Source organism: Lynx canadensis, chromosome F2, assembly GCF_007474595.2.
Source record: "Lynx canadensis isolate LIC74 chromosome F2, mLynCan4.pri.v2, whole genome shotgun sequence".
Taxonomy (NCBI): domain Eukaryota; kingdom Metazoa; phylum Chordata; class Mammalia; order Carnivora; family Felidae; genus Lynx; species Lynx canadensis.
The window spans coordinates 76,434,553-76,446,459 of record NC_044320.2 but is presented as its reverse complement, the minus strand read 5'-3'; the positions used below and the strand labels follow the sequence as shown (position 1 = coordinate 76,446,459).

General features: G+C 39.9%; 1 non-coding gene across 1 annotated transcript; it reads left to right on the top strand.

Annotated features, from left to right (window-relative positions):
• The first annotated feature begins 11,138 nt into the window (after positions 1-11,138).
• TRNAR-UCG lies at positions 11,139-11,223 on the top strand. Its single transcript has one exon. It is a non-coding gene; the product is annotated as a tRNA-Arg (tRNA).
• The last annotated feature ends 684 nt before the right edge of the window (positions 11,224-11,907 follow it).

Sequence of the window (11,907 nt, the reverse complement as noted above, 5' to 3'; positions counted from 1 at the left end):
CCCATTAACCCTGTTTCCTCTGCTTCTCCAGTGTCTATCCCTCCTGATGGTTCAGCCTGTCCTTCAGGATTTTTTTTTTTAATTTTTTTTCAACGTTTTTTTATTTATTTTTGGGACAGAGAGAGACAGAGCATGAACGGGGGAGGGGCAGAGAGAGAGGGGGACACAGAATCAGAAACAGGCTCCAGGCTCCGAGCCATCAGCCCAGAGCCTGACGCGGGGCTCGAACTCATGGACCTCGAGATCGTGACCTGGCTGAAGTCAGACGCTTAACTGACTGCGCCACCCAGGCGCCCGTCCTTCAGGATTTTTTAGTCACCCACATTCCTCTGATCCATTCCTTTTTTGCTTAACTTAGCCAGATTTGATTGTTGTGGCTAGCACTCGAAAAACCTTCCTCTTTGGAAGTTTTAGGCAATTCACCGCATTGTGAATGACATCAGGTGGCTGAATCCGCACGATATGTCACTCCTCAATTTATGAATTGCTATCCTGAGATACCACGAAGTAATTCTTTCCAAGGATGTAACTAATATTAAAGTAGTGGAACTTATAGAAGTCCACCATTTTTTTTTATCCACAATCCTGAAATCCATGCAGCTCTAAAAACTACTGACACTGAATTGAAGTGTGGTTGTTTACGGTCTTTCTATTACTTAATGTAAAATTCAAGTTGATGTGACAAAGAAAATGCACGCTCCTTCCCGCTTTAATGGACTTTTGGCTTCACTCTTCTGTGACGAGCCTGTTGACCTACAGCCATACGGTCCTCCACCAACTGATGGGCCCTTCTGACGAACGTGAACAGCTTCCAGTGATTTCGCAGGTAGTCAGGGGCAAATCTTGGGCCAAATTCTGCCGAATGCGTGAACATTTAGCACCTACATTTAAAACAATCATACCTTCTGATCTTTTATGCCCAGGGAAAGCTTCCCTCTCTGTCCTCAGAACACCTCAGTCCAAAGAAAGCCAGCATGATAGCCCGAGTGCCCTGCGGGTACAATTGTATGCTGATGGGAAGATCACCACGGTGGGATGACTCCTTCTGCTGGCCCACAGTCTCTCATCTGAGATTCTAAAATGAAAGCACGGGAACAAACACACCACTGAAAATCAAGATTATTCTGTGCTGATGTGCTAATGTTTGCTGAGAGATCCCGGTCCCAGACCTCCCTGAGTTATTCACTGATGTATGGCACGCACACAGTATTCTTTTTCTACTCAGCCCCAAGGCTCCGAAAAAGGGATCCAAATCCGATCACTTCCGCACGCAGAGCAGAAGGCCCAGGTAATCCTTCCAATCCCTGCTTATCTTAAATACCACAACTTTCACCAACAGAACATTACGCAGCACATTTCATTCTAGCTGACGAATACATTTTTGGTACCGATTTTAGGAACACGCTCCCTGTAGCCCTTTCCACGGTGAAGTTTCCGATTCAGGTACTAGAAATGCTAGGTTCACCACACCTGTTATGTAGGTGAAATAAAATTTGCATAGAAACGATCATCCTCAAGACGCTGACATTTTAAGAAATGTCAACTCTTTGAAATGGAATTCTTTTTAAAAATTTATGGTATCCCAGCCTCATTTTAAATTGGGAAAGTTTACACGATGTTTAGAAAATACTAAGCATCATGTAAATCGTATTTGAAAACCTAAAGGAGTGTGATTCCAAGCAGCAACAAAGCATTACTAACAGGGCTCCGAGCTCCACGGCCCCACCCAGTTTCTTTTTTTTCCTAGTGTTTAAAGTAGTATTGCTTAATCCAGTCTGAATGCAGTCTGAGCACGGAAACTGAAACTGTCAATGATTGGTTATGAGGTGGTTATCTTCACGATATATATAATATACATATGTATATACACACACACACACACACACATATGTATATATTTTAAGCAATCGAAAACAAAAACTATTAAATTGCTTAGAAAATCCATAGATCTCCAAGAATGTCTTGAGGTTTCCTAAGGCCCAGGAACCCTACTTTGAAAAACACTAACAATCATGTGAATTTAGCCAGCATACCAAAAGCTCTCCTTCAAGTAGTTCCCTGGGGTGTGATAAAAATGTAAGTATATTTGGCGTCCAATGGAGTCCTGCCAAGAAGGACAATAGTGTCTTTTATTTATTTTTTATTTTTTTTTTAACATTTATTCATTTTTTGAGAGGGAGAGAGACAGAGCCTGACGGGGGGAGGGGTTGAGAGAGGGAGACACAGAATCAGAAGCAGGCTCCGGGCTCTGAGTTGTCAGCACAGAGCCTGGGGCGGGGCTTGAACTCACGGACTGCAAGATCATGACCTGAGCTGAAGTCAGACGTTTAACCCACTGAGCCACCCAGGGCCCCAACAATGGTTCCTTATAAATGCTAAATAAATTAACATACCTAAATTGCAAAGTTTAGTACATTAAAAATGTAAAGTAAATTAAACTGAATTAATGTGAAGTAAAATTAAAAAGTAAATGTGAAAGTCATGTGAAGTAAATTTAAAATGAACCAATGCAATTTTATTTTATTTTATTTTTTTTTTTTTAATTTTTTTTTTCAACGTTTTTTATTTATTTTTGGGACAGAGAGAGACAGAGCATGAACGGGGGAGGGGCAGAGAGAGAGGGAGACACAGAATCGGAAACAGGCTCCAGGCTCCGAGCCATCAGCCCAGAGCCCGACGCGGGGCTCGAACTCACGGACCGCGAGATCGTGACCTGGCTGATGTCGGACGCTTAACCGACTGCGCCACCCAGGCGCCCCAACCAATGCAATTTTAAATGAACCAATAAAATCGCAGTGTGTTTGACGGGAATTTAATTCATTTGAAATTTTAAATGTTTAGCTTTTATCACTGGAAGGGAAAAAATGTAAAGAAATTTCGTGTATTGCATTATCTGGAACTGTTAAAAAACATTTTGCTCATTCTATCCATATATTTTCCGTGTAGTGGAACAAGCATAGTGGATACGTTCTACTGTAGGAGGCTATGCCTGAAAATATTCCAAATGGGGGCAGGGGGGACATCTACCACAGTAGTAAGTTGTACTTCAGGAAAGACGACATAAAAAATGCAAGAGTTTTACCCTCACTAAGGATGCTGTTATGTAAAGAAAGTTTGCTCTTTTTCACAGAAGCTAAGAAAAGGTTTAAAAAAAAAAAAAAAAAAGCCTGGCAAAGCTGGACTGATCTAGGACAAAGGTGAGGTTCTAGAACGAAAGGTTCAGGACCCTGGGACAATTCTCATATTCTCGCACGTTTATCCAAAGCCAAGAAATTTACAAAAAGAGGTGAACATACTCTAGGGATGGGTTGTAGAGTACAGGGTTATCTGTTTTGTGGCTTTATCTTCCATATTATACTTTTTTTGTAGGTCAGATTGAATGATAGCATGGGGCTTGCTTGTTTGAAATAAGGTACAAACCGTCAATGGTATAAAGCATCACAAATAAAAATGAAGTTGCTCAATATATAATATTGCCATAATGTGTAGGTTTTTAATGTAGAAAGTCAGTTTTTAAATTGTTTTCAATGTTAATGTAACAACAATCAATAGGTTATGTGTGTTTATACAGATATATATATATATATACACATATACATATATATACATATATATATGTATACGTAATATTTAATCTACCGGTGGTCAAGTTAACAACTGCTATAAAAATATAAGCAATACATACAAGTGACTGAGTTCTGTCCTGTTCTCAATCATTTGGTTCTGTAACTATCTAACCTGGAGTCAGATGTAGATCTCTCGCTGCTGTCGTTACATTTGCTTTCTTTTAAGTCTTACAGAAATAAAGAAAAACCCCTCCAAAGTGTCCCTGGCTCGAAGTTTTCCTGGCTTTTTCTCGATGGATTCCAGAGGGTTTGATTACATCCTAGACCTGAAGGGCCCCCTGAATAGCAGGAAGAAGAAGAAGAAGGTATCAGTTTAATTGAAAAGAGTCCATTTGCTCCCAAAGATTTTATTTAGGTCCCCGCCAGAGACCGTGTCTCTTTCCCAGTGGGACACTTTCTCGGGACACACGTAAAAAGGAATGAAATTCTGACTAAATGTCTAGCGCCACCTATTGGTAGTTAAGTATATATGGATTCTTGGCGACTGACGTTCCCACCAAAGTGGAAATAGAAGTGATTTTGATGATTGTTTCCAATTCATATGTCCATACGCGTGCTTTACGATAACTGTTGTATTTAAATATTGATGATGATGATGATACAAATTGAGTTATTTTAAGTTATGGTTTGTGTTATTCAGTTTCACAATTCCCTTAAAGCAGCACATGCAGGGACAGTTTACTTTTCAATAGTAAACGGAAAACGGTAGAAAGATCTAGAGTATGAGGAACAAACAATGACATGGCATCTTCATATTTTCCTTTTTATACCTCGTCTTGAAATGCTGTTGTCACCCACAACACAACGTGCCCTGACTGTACAGTGTATCTTTTAATACAGTCTTTGGATTGTTTCTCCCCTGACATCCAAGACTTTGAAATAATAACGCTATTTAAATACAATTACTTCTCTGTGCTAGGGCAAAATGGGCCACCAATGGTGCTGAGACAGCTGGATTTCCGCACGGAACGAATAGAGTTGGACCCTACCTCACACCATAGACCGCCATAATTAACTAAAAAAATGGCTAAACACCTAAACAAAATGTGGCATATACATACGATACAGTATTTATTCAGCCTTAAAAAGGCAGGAAGTTCTGACACATGCTACAACATGGGTGAACTTTGAGAGTGTTATGCTAAGTGAAATAAGCTTCATTTAGGAGGTAGTCAAGTTCATAGAACAGAAAGCAGGATGCTGGCGGCCAGGGGCTGAGAGGGAGACGGGCGTATGTCATGGTTAGGGAATTTTAGTTTGGCAGATTGAAAAGAGTTGCACAGCAACGTGGATGTACTCAACACCACTGAACTGTATGCTTGCTGAACTTAATGGTTAAGTTCACCACTGAGCTTAATGGTTAAAATGGTCCGTTTTGTTATGTGTATTTTACCACAATGAAAAATAGATAAAATCCTAAAAAAATGGATCAAACAGAAATGTAAGAGCTGAAACTATAAAATTCACGAAAGGAAACATAGGCATAAGTGTTCATGATCTTGGTTTAGGGAAAGTTTTCTGATTTTTGACACCAAAAGCACAAGCAACCAATGGAAAAAATACACAAAACACACATCAAAAGGAACAACTTCCACGCTTCCAGGGAGAACCGTTTGCAAGTCATATATCTGACAAGGGAATTGTACCTAGAATATAAACAGAATTCTGGCAACTCAATAATCAAAAGACAACCCAATTTCAAACGGGGCTTAAGAGTTCGAATAGACATTTCTCCAAGGAAGACATACAAACCGCCAATAAGCACATGAAAAGATCCTCAACATCATTACTCATCAGGGAAATGCAAATCAAAACCATAATGAGATGATGGTGTATACCCACTACGATGGCATTAATCAAAAAGACCGCTAATAAGGGGCGCCTGGGTGGCTGAGTTGGTTAAGCGTCCTACTTAGGCTCAGGTCACGATTTCGTGGCTTGTGAGTTCCAGCCGGGAACTGGGCTCTCTGCTGTCAGCACAGAGCCTGCTTGAGCTCTTCTGTCCCCCTCTCTCTCTGCCCTCCCCTGCTCACACACTCTCTATCTCTCTCAAAAAGAAATAAACATTAAAAAAAAAGACTGCTAATAACAAGCATTGGCGAAGATGTAAGCAATTGCAACTCTCGGACGTTGCTGGTGAGATTTTAAAATGGTGCAACCACTTTGGGAAACACTTCAGCAGGTTCCTCACATGGTTAAATATAGTTACCATACGGTCTAGCAATTCCAGCCCAAGAAAAATGAAAATATGAGTCTGCATAAAAACTTGCATACAAATGTGCATAGCAGCATTATTCACAAGAGCCCCCAAACAGAAACAACCCACGTATCTATTAGCTGATGAGTGGATAAGTAAAATGTAGCGCACCCCTACAAGGTAATTAATCAACCGGAGAAATAAATGAAGTCACCGATCCAGGCTACAACCTGGATGAGCCTTGCTAAGCAAGGGAAACCAGCCACAAAAGAGCACAGAGTGTATGATTCCATCTGTATGAAATGTCCCAAACGGGCGAAGCTAGAGAGAGACAGAAGTCGTTGGTGATTTCCTGGGATTATGGAGGTCTGGGGGGAAATGAGAGGAGACCGCCAAAAGCTTCTTTTTGGGGTGATGAAAACATTTTAAAATTGACTCTGGTTAATTAGTAATTCTAATTAGTAATTTAGTAATCCACAGGTACCTGTGAGTATACTAAAAGCCACCGAATTACACATTTTGAAAGGGTGAATTGTAGAATCTGTGAAACATATTTCAAAAAAAAAAAAAAAAACTGTTGTTAAAAAAAAAAGAGAGTGGATGGGTCAATACTAGATTCGCCGTCATTAAGCTGTGAGACTGATGAAAATAAAGTGAATAAAGCTCAAAAGAGAAATGCCAAACACCCTTCATGGTACTAAGGCATACAAAATAATTCGTTTATATTTAGTGACTGTGAGGTTATTACAGTGCTTTATAGCTTGAACATTTATTTTGCTACAGTAATTTCCACTAAAATTGAAAACAGAGACATTGTTCTTACAATCCTCTATCTCCACTCATTCTTTGCAACGGGCAACATGAACTAGTAGCTGAAATCTTGAAATTGTCCCCCAGCTATGACTACTATCCCTCTTCCTGGGATTGTCTTTTATATATGTTAATTTCCTAAATGCACAAGCTGTTATTTTCATTCAGAATGTTAAAGTGACCCGGAGGTAAAAATCATTTAAAAAGTCTTGATTTTCACAGTCTTTTCTGCATTAGAAGCTTAAAGAATCCCCAAGGCAAGGCTTCTCCAAGCCAGGTCTTAAGAACCATCCAGGTGAGAATTTCCTCGGCTGCTTGGTAAAAATGCAGATTAATGCAAGTTACCTCAAACCTACCATACCCCCAGGTGCTTTTTATGCAGACTAGCAGGTGTAGGTTTAGAAATATTTTACTTCCCTACTTCATCAGAGAGGTAGGAGTTTTGAAATCTCGTTGCCATATGGAGAATTACAGAATCCTAGAATGTGTAAGCTGAGAGGCACTCAAGAGTAATCTTGGGCAATCCTCTCATTTTATGGAAGAAGAAATGAGATGATTAGCCCAGAGCCATACAGCTATTAGGGGCACAGCCCAACGAGATGGAGCCCAGGCCCAAAGCAATGTCCTGACTCAGTTGGGACAAAGCTAGGTTGATCGGGGGCCCCTGGAGCACACAATACATCCATCCATAGTTAGCTAGAATCTCGAAGCTTAGTTCTGTATATAAACAGGGTCCAGAGAAGAGAGAAATGAAATAGCATGAAAGAGGTCCCCGTCAAGATGATATTTTAAAGTTTTCTTTGCTAGAGCTCTTCTATATTCACCAACATAAATTTAAAGTTGAATATGTAGTCTCTGAATAGGATTTCGTGCCGTCTCTTACAATATTATGTAAGTGTACGTAAATAAGATAGCTCAGTTCCGTATTTGTAGAGTCAACTACTTCTCCTCTCCTTGTTGGACACTTGGGACTCCCCATTAAGAGCTTTCTAAATGTTGAGATGCTTCAACAAAGCAATTTCATAAGTTAGTTTTCTCTCCTTCCTTCTCTCTCTCCCTCTCCTTCTCTCTTTCTCTTTCCTTCTTCTGGTCCTGGAAACTGGCCAGCAAGATTATTTATGGCTCTTAGTTCACTCACACCTTAATAATAAACAGAAGCAGTTTTCCTTTGTTTTTGCATTTCAACAGCATGGTAGTTACAAGTTGGCTCCCATCCGAAAGCCCTCTCCGGGTCTAACGTGCTGTGCTGAGTATATACATGATTAACCAGTACAATACGTGCTGCAAAGAAACCAGGTGAGAGATTTATTGATTCTGGCTGAAACAAATTGAAAAGCAACCTTGAACACTTTGTGAAGTCCATAATGAGTTCCACAAATCAACTCTGGAGCCAGTTTAGCACGTCCATTTAGTTGAGGCAAAGAGCCTGTGTTTGATCTAACTTAATAAAGTAATTCCAGTGTAAAAAAGTAGGTCAACAAAATGACGAGATTCTAAAATTCCAAGGGGTGTTGTGCGTGTGTGTGTGTGTGTGTGTGTGTTTACTAAGAGAAATGCATTTATTTCAAATAGAATTAATGATTTTGGTAACAGATGACATTTTGTTAGATATTTGGGGGATTCCTTCTACTAACGAATACTTTGTGATTGATTTGTGGAATGAACAAGTGTCCCCACGTAAAGCCGATTGCAAGTAAAATTCAATGACTTGGCCTTTCTAGAAAATTTCTCTGCCTCTCGGGAGTCAGAATTCAAACTGGGACTGTAAACTAGAACAAAGAGTTATTGAGTGTAGTTGATATCACAGAACAGAATTTTGCTGTACTGATATTTACCTCATCCGACTTAAATATATTAACCGACAACATGAAGAGGCCGTGTCTTCTGAAATTCACTAGAAGGTTAAAATAGCGGAGTAATCAGAGCAGCATAGAGAATAACAATTATTTAACTCGCTTGCACCAATTGACTATGTAAAATCAGAAATGGAGAGAATGTGTGTATCTGAGCACATATGAATGATCAGGATGGTAGAGACACAATTTCAGCCTCAAATTTTTCATCGTGGATGTTTTCTGCCGGCTTGTTTGTTCTGTTTGGGAACCATAAAAGGAATATATCAAATATATCTTCCCTTGGATCTTAAATTTTGTTCACAACATTTTTCAGTTTAGGTTAGGGATTATCTGGTTCTCTAGCTGTAGAGAATTCCCTTTGTGTGGGGAGATCATAACTAGGTTAAAGTGGGCACAGGTAAATCATCCAGTCAGCTATCAGGAAGTTTGATTCTTTTACAAGGCTGCAACCTCCTTTTTTCCTGGCCCCAAATAAAAATGACTAAGTTCCCCGAAGGGTGGGGTGATAAGAGAATCAAAAACGAGTAACCGTGCTGCATTCTGACTGCAATCGACTCCTTGTTTTGGTAGAAAAACCCACAGATTTAAGAACTGAATAGTAAGCCCTCCGTCTATTGCTTACAACTAGAAGAACTCTGTCTTCTCTAGGCAAATGTTTCCAGACAGAAAACCTACCACAATCAATTTTAGAAAAATATTCCTCTTTGAGGCAGGAAGGACAAATAAGATGTTTAAACGGCAGCTGGTAAAATCGTTTGCTAACCCTCAGTGTGGTAGCTGAGGCCGCCCTGACCCACAGCCGTGATGCCTTGCTTCGCAGAGAACTGGCAGTGGGGTCTTGCACTGACCGAGAACTCCAGCGATTGCCACATCAAGCAAGCCATGTTGCCACTCATGCTTAAATCTGAAAGCCGTCTGGTTAGGGTACAGCTCAATGTGTAGACAAAGAAGGCTTTTCTTCATCATTTTGAGTCCTCGGAAAACTAGAGAATGCATTTTTGCACAGAACATGGTCATGTGCCTTTTAAATCCCTTTGTGAAAATTATTTAAGAGGATAACGTATTGACTACGGATGAGAATTTTCTCCTACACAAATATTTTTCAAGTTCATGCAATCCCCAACCTTATTTAATACCACTGAGCGTGATGCTGAATTTTTCTGGAATATGTTATCAAGTTCCCAAATGAACAAGCAAGAGCATACCCGGTAAACATATACAACCAACACGTATTAGGAAAACGGAGAAGGGTTGTGTGTTGAAACTTTCTTCCCATCTTACTGTTACTCTAGTGTCGTTTTGAACTTGATCAACATAAGGTAAACTTATCTTTTTTTTCTCCTTTTTTCAAAGTTCATCAGTATTCCAGCCATAAACTTTAATTGCCATTTAATTTAAATGAGAGTGAGAAAGAGAGGATGAAAACTCATTTTACCCATTCCAGGCAGGAAGGTGGAAAGAGAGGAAACACCTCATTTAGGATTCTGAGGTAGATTTGTACAATGCTTTAAGCAAGATTCTTTCAAAAGTAACTATAAAGTCAAGTTGGAAATAAGACATAAAATAATAAATCAGGTTTAAAATCAAACTTGTCAGATGTTAAAATTGTCCTATGACTAATCATAAATCCATTAGTTTATGTGCTAGAACATTTTTCTATTAACTACTATGGAAGAGAAGCTAATTCATTTACTGCTAATGTGGAAATGAGCTTGTGGGGGGATGGGGTGGGGGTAGTGGTGGTGCAGGGGAATAGGGAAGGAATAATATCCTGATTGGTGCAACTCTAGTGTCTGTTATCCTCCAACCAGGTTTCAATTTCAAACAAAACTTTTAATATCTGTGTCTTTTCCAGATTGTCTCTGATTTCTAATATTTTTAATTTTTTTAATGTTTATTTTTGAGAGAGTGAGAGAGAGAGAGAGAGACAGACAGAGCACGAGCAGGGGAAGGGGCAGAGGGAGAGGAGGACACAGAATCCAAAGCAGGCTCCAGGCTCTGAGCTGTCAGCACAGAGCAGGATATGTGGCTCGAACCCATGAACCGCGAGATCATGACCAGAGCTGAAGTTGGATGCTTAACAGACTGAGCCACCCAGGCGCCCCTGATTTCTAATTTTTTAAAATAGCAGTTTTACTGTTATGATTGACATACTATACGATTCACCCATTTCAAATGTACCATTGAGTGGTTATTAGCAAACTCAGAACTGTGTGGTCATCCCCTCAATCAAGTTTACAGCACTCCATCACCCTACAAAGAAGCCCTAACCCTTTTAGCCATCACCCCGGTTTCTCTGTACCCCCAGCCCAAGCAACTGGTCATCTATTTTCTGTCTGTGAATTTGCCCACTCTGTACCCCTCAAATAAATGGAATCATGCGGTATGTGGTCCTTTGAAGAAAACCTTTTCATCTGTGACTAATTTTGAAAACTTACAGAGGGTTACTAAAAACTTACACAAAAATCCGTTTTTCCTTTATCCAAATTCATCTATTTTAACTAAATGTTAGTGGGTTTCAATGTCTTCGTTCCTGCAGCAATACAACAGTAAAAAAAATTCTATTTATGTATGAATGGTCTGTGATTGCTTATAAATAATTTGGATTGTCATTTTGAACATTCTTAAAATTACTTGAAATTTTGGGGTGCCTGGCTGGCTCAGTTGGTTGAGCGTCTGACTTCGGCTCAGGTCGTGATTTTGCGGTTCGTGGGTTCAAGCCCCACATCGGGCTCTGTGCTGACAGCTCAGAGCCTGGAGTCTGTTTCAGATTCTCTGTCTCCCTCTCTCTCTGCCCCTTCCCCGCTCATGCTCTGTCTCTCTGTCTCCAAAATAAATAAACATTAAAAAAATGTCTTGAAATTTCAGGGATAGATATGTATTTGATACAGGCCAAATGATTCTTTTTGCATGAGCCCAGAAATACACGAAAGCGTAAGTAAGACTCTAGCAAGTGAAATGAACTGAACACAATACACAAGAAATAGGATTTGAGAAAGCCAAAAAGATGCCAACCCCTTTTCCACCATTCTTATCAAATTGTGATGATAATTAACTAGTATTTATTAAGCACTTTACTTTGTGTCCAAAAGTGGTATAAGGAGGTATAAAGTGGTATAAAGAGGCATCTGAACAGTGGTCAATTTTAACAAAAATAACCAACTGCAATATACTGGGGTCTGTACTCTGTTAGCAAAATTTTGAAAAGTAGCAGGGTGCCTGGCTGGCTCCGTTAGAAGGGCATGCGACTGGTGATCTCAGGGCCGTGAGTTCCAGCCCCACGTTGGGTGTAGAGATTACTTAAACAAATGAATAAAGTTTTTAAAAGTTTTTGAAAGATCGCCACGGAAGACATAAATAGTCAACTCTTTCTGGGAGGAAGCCACTACAGGATCACAGAAAGGGATGTAGCTGAAGA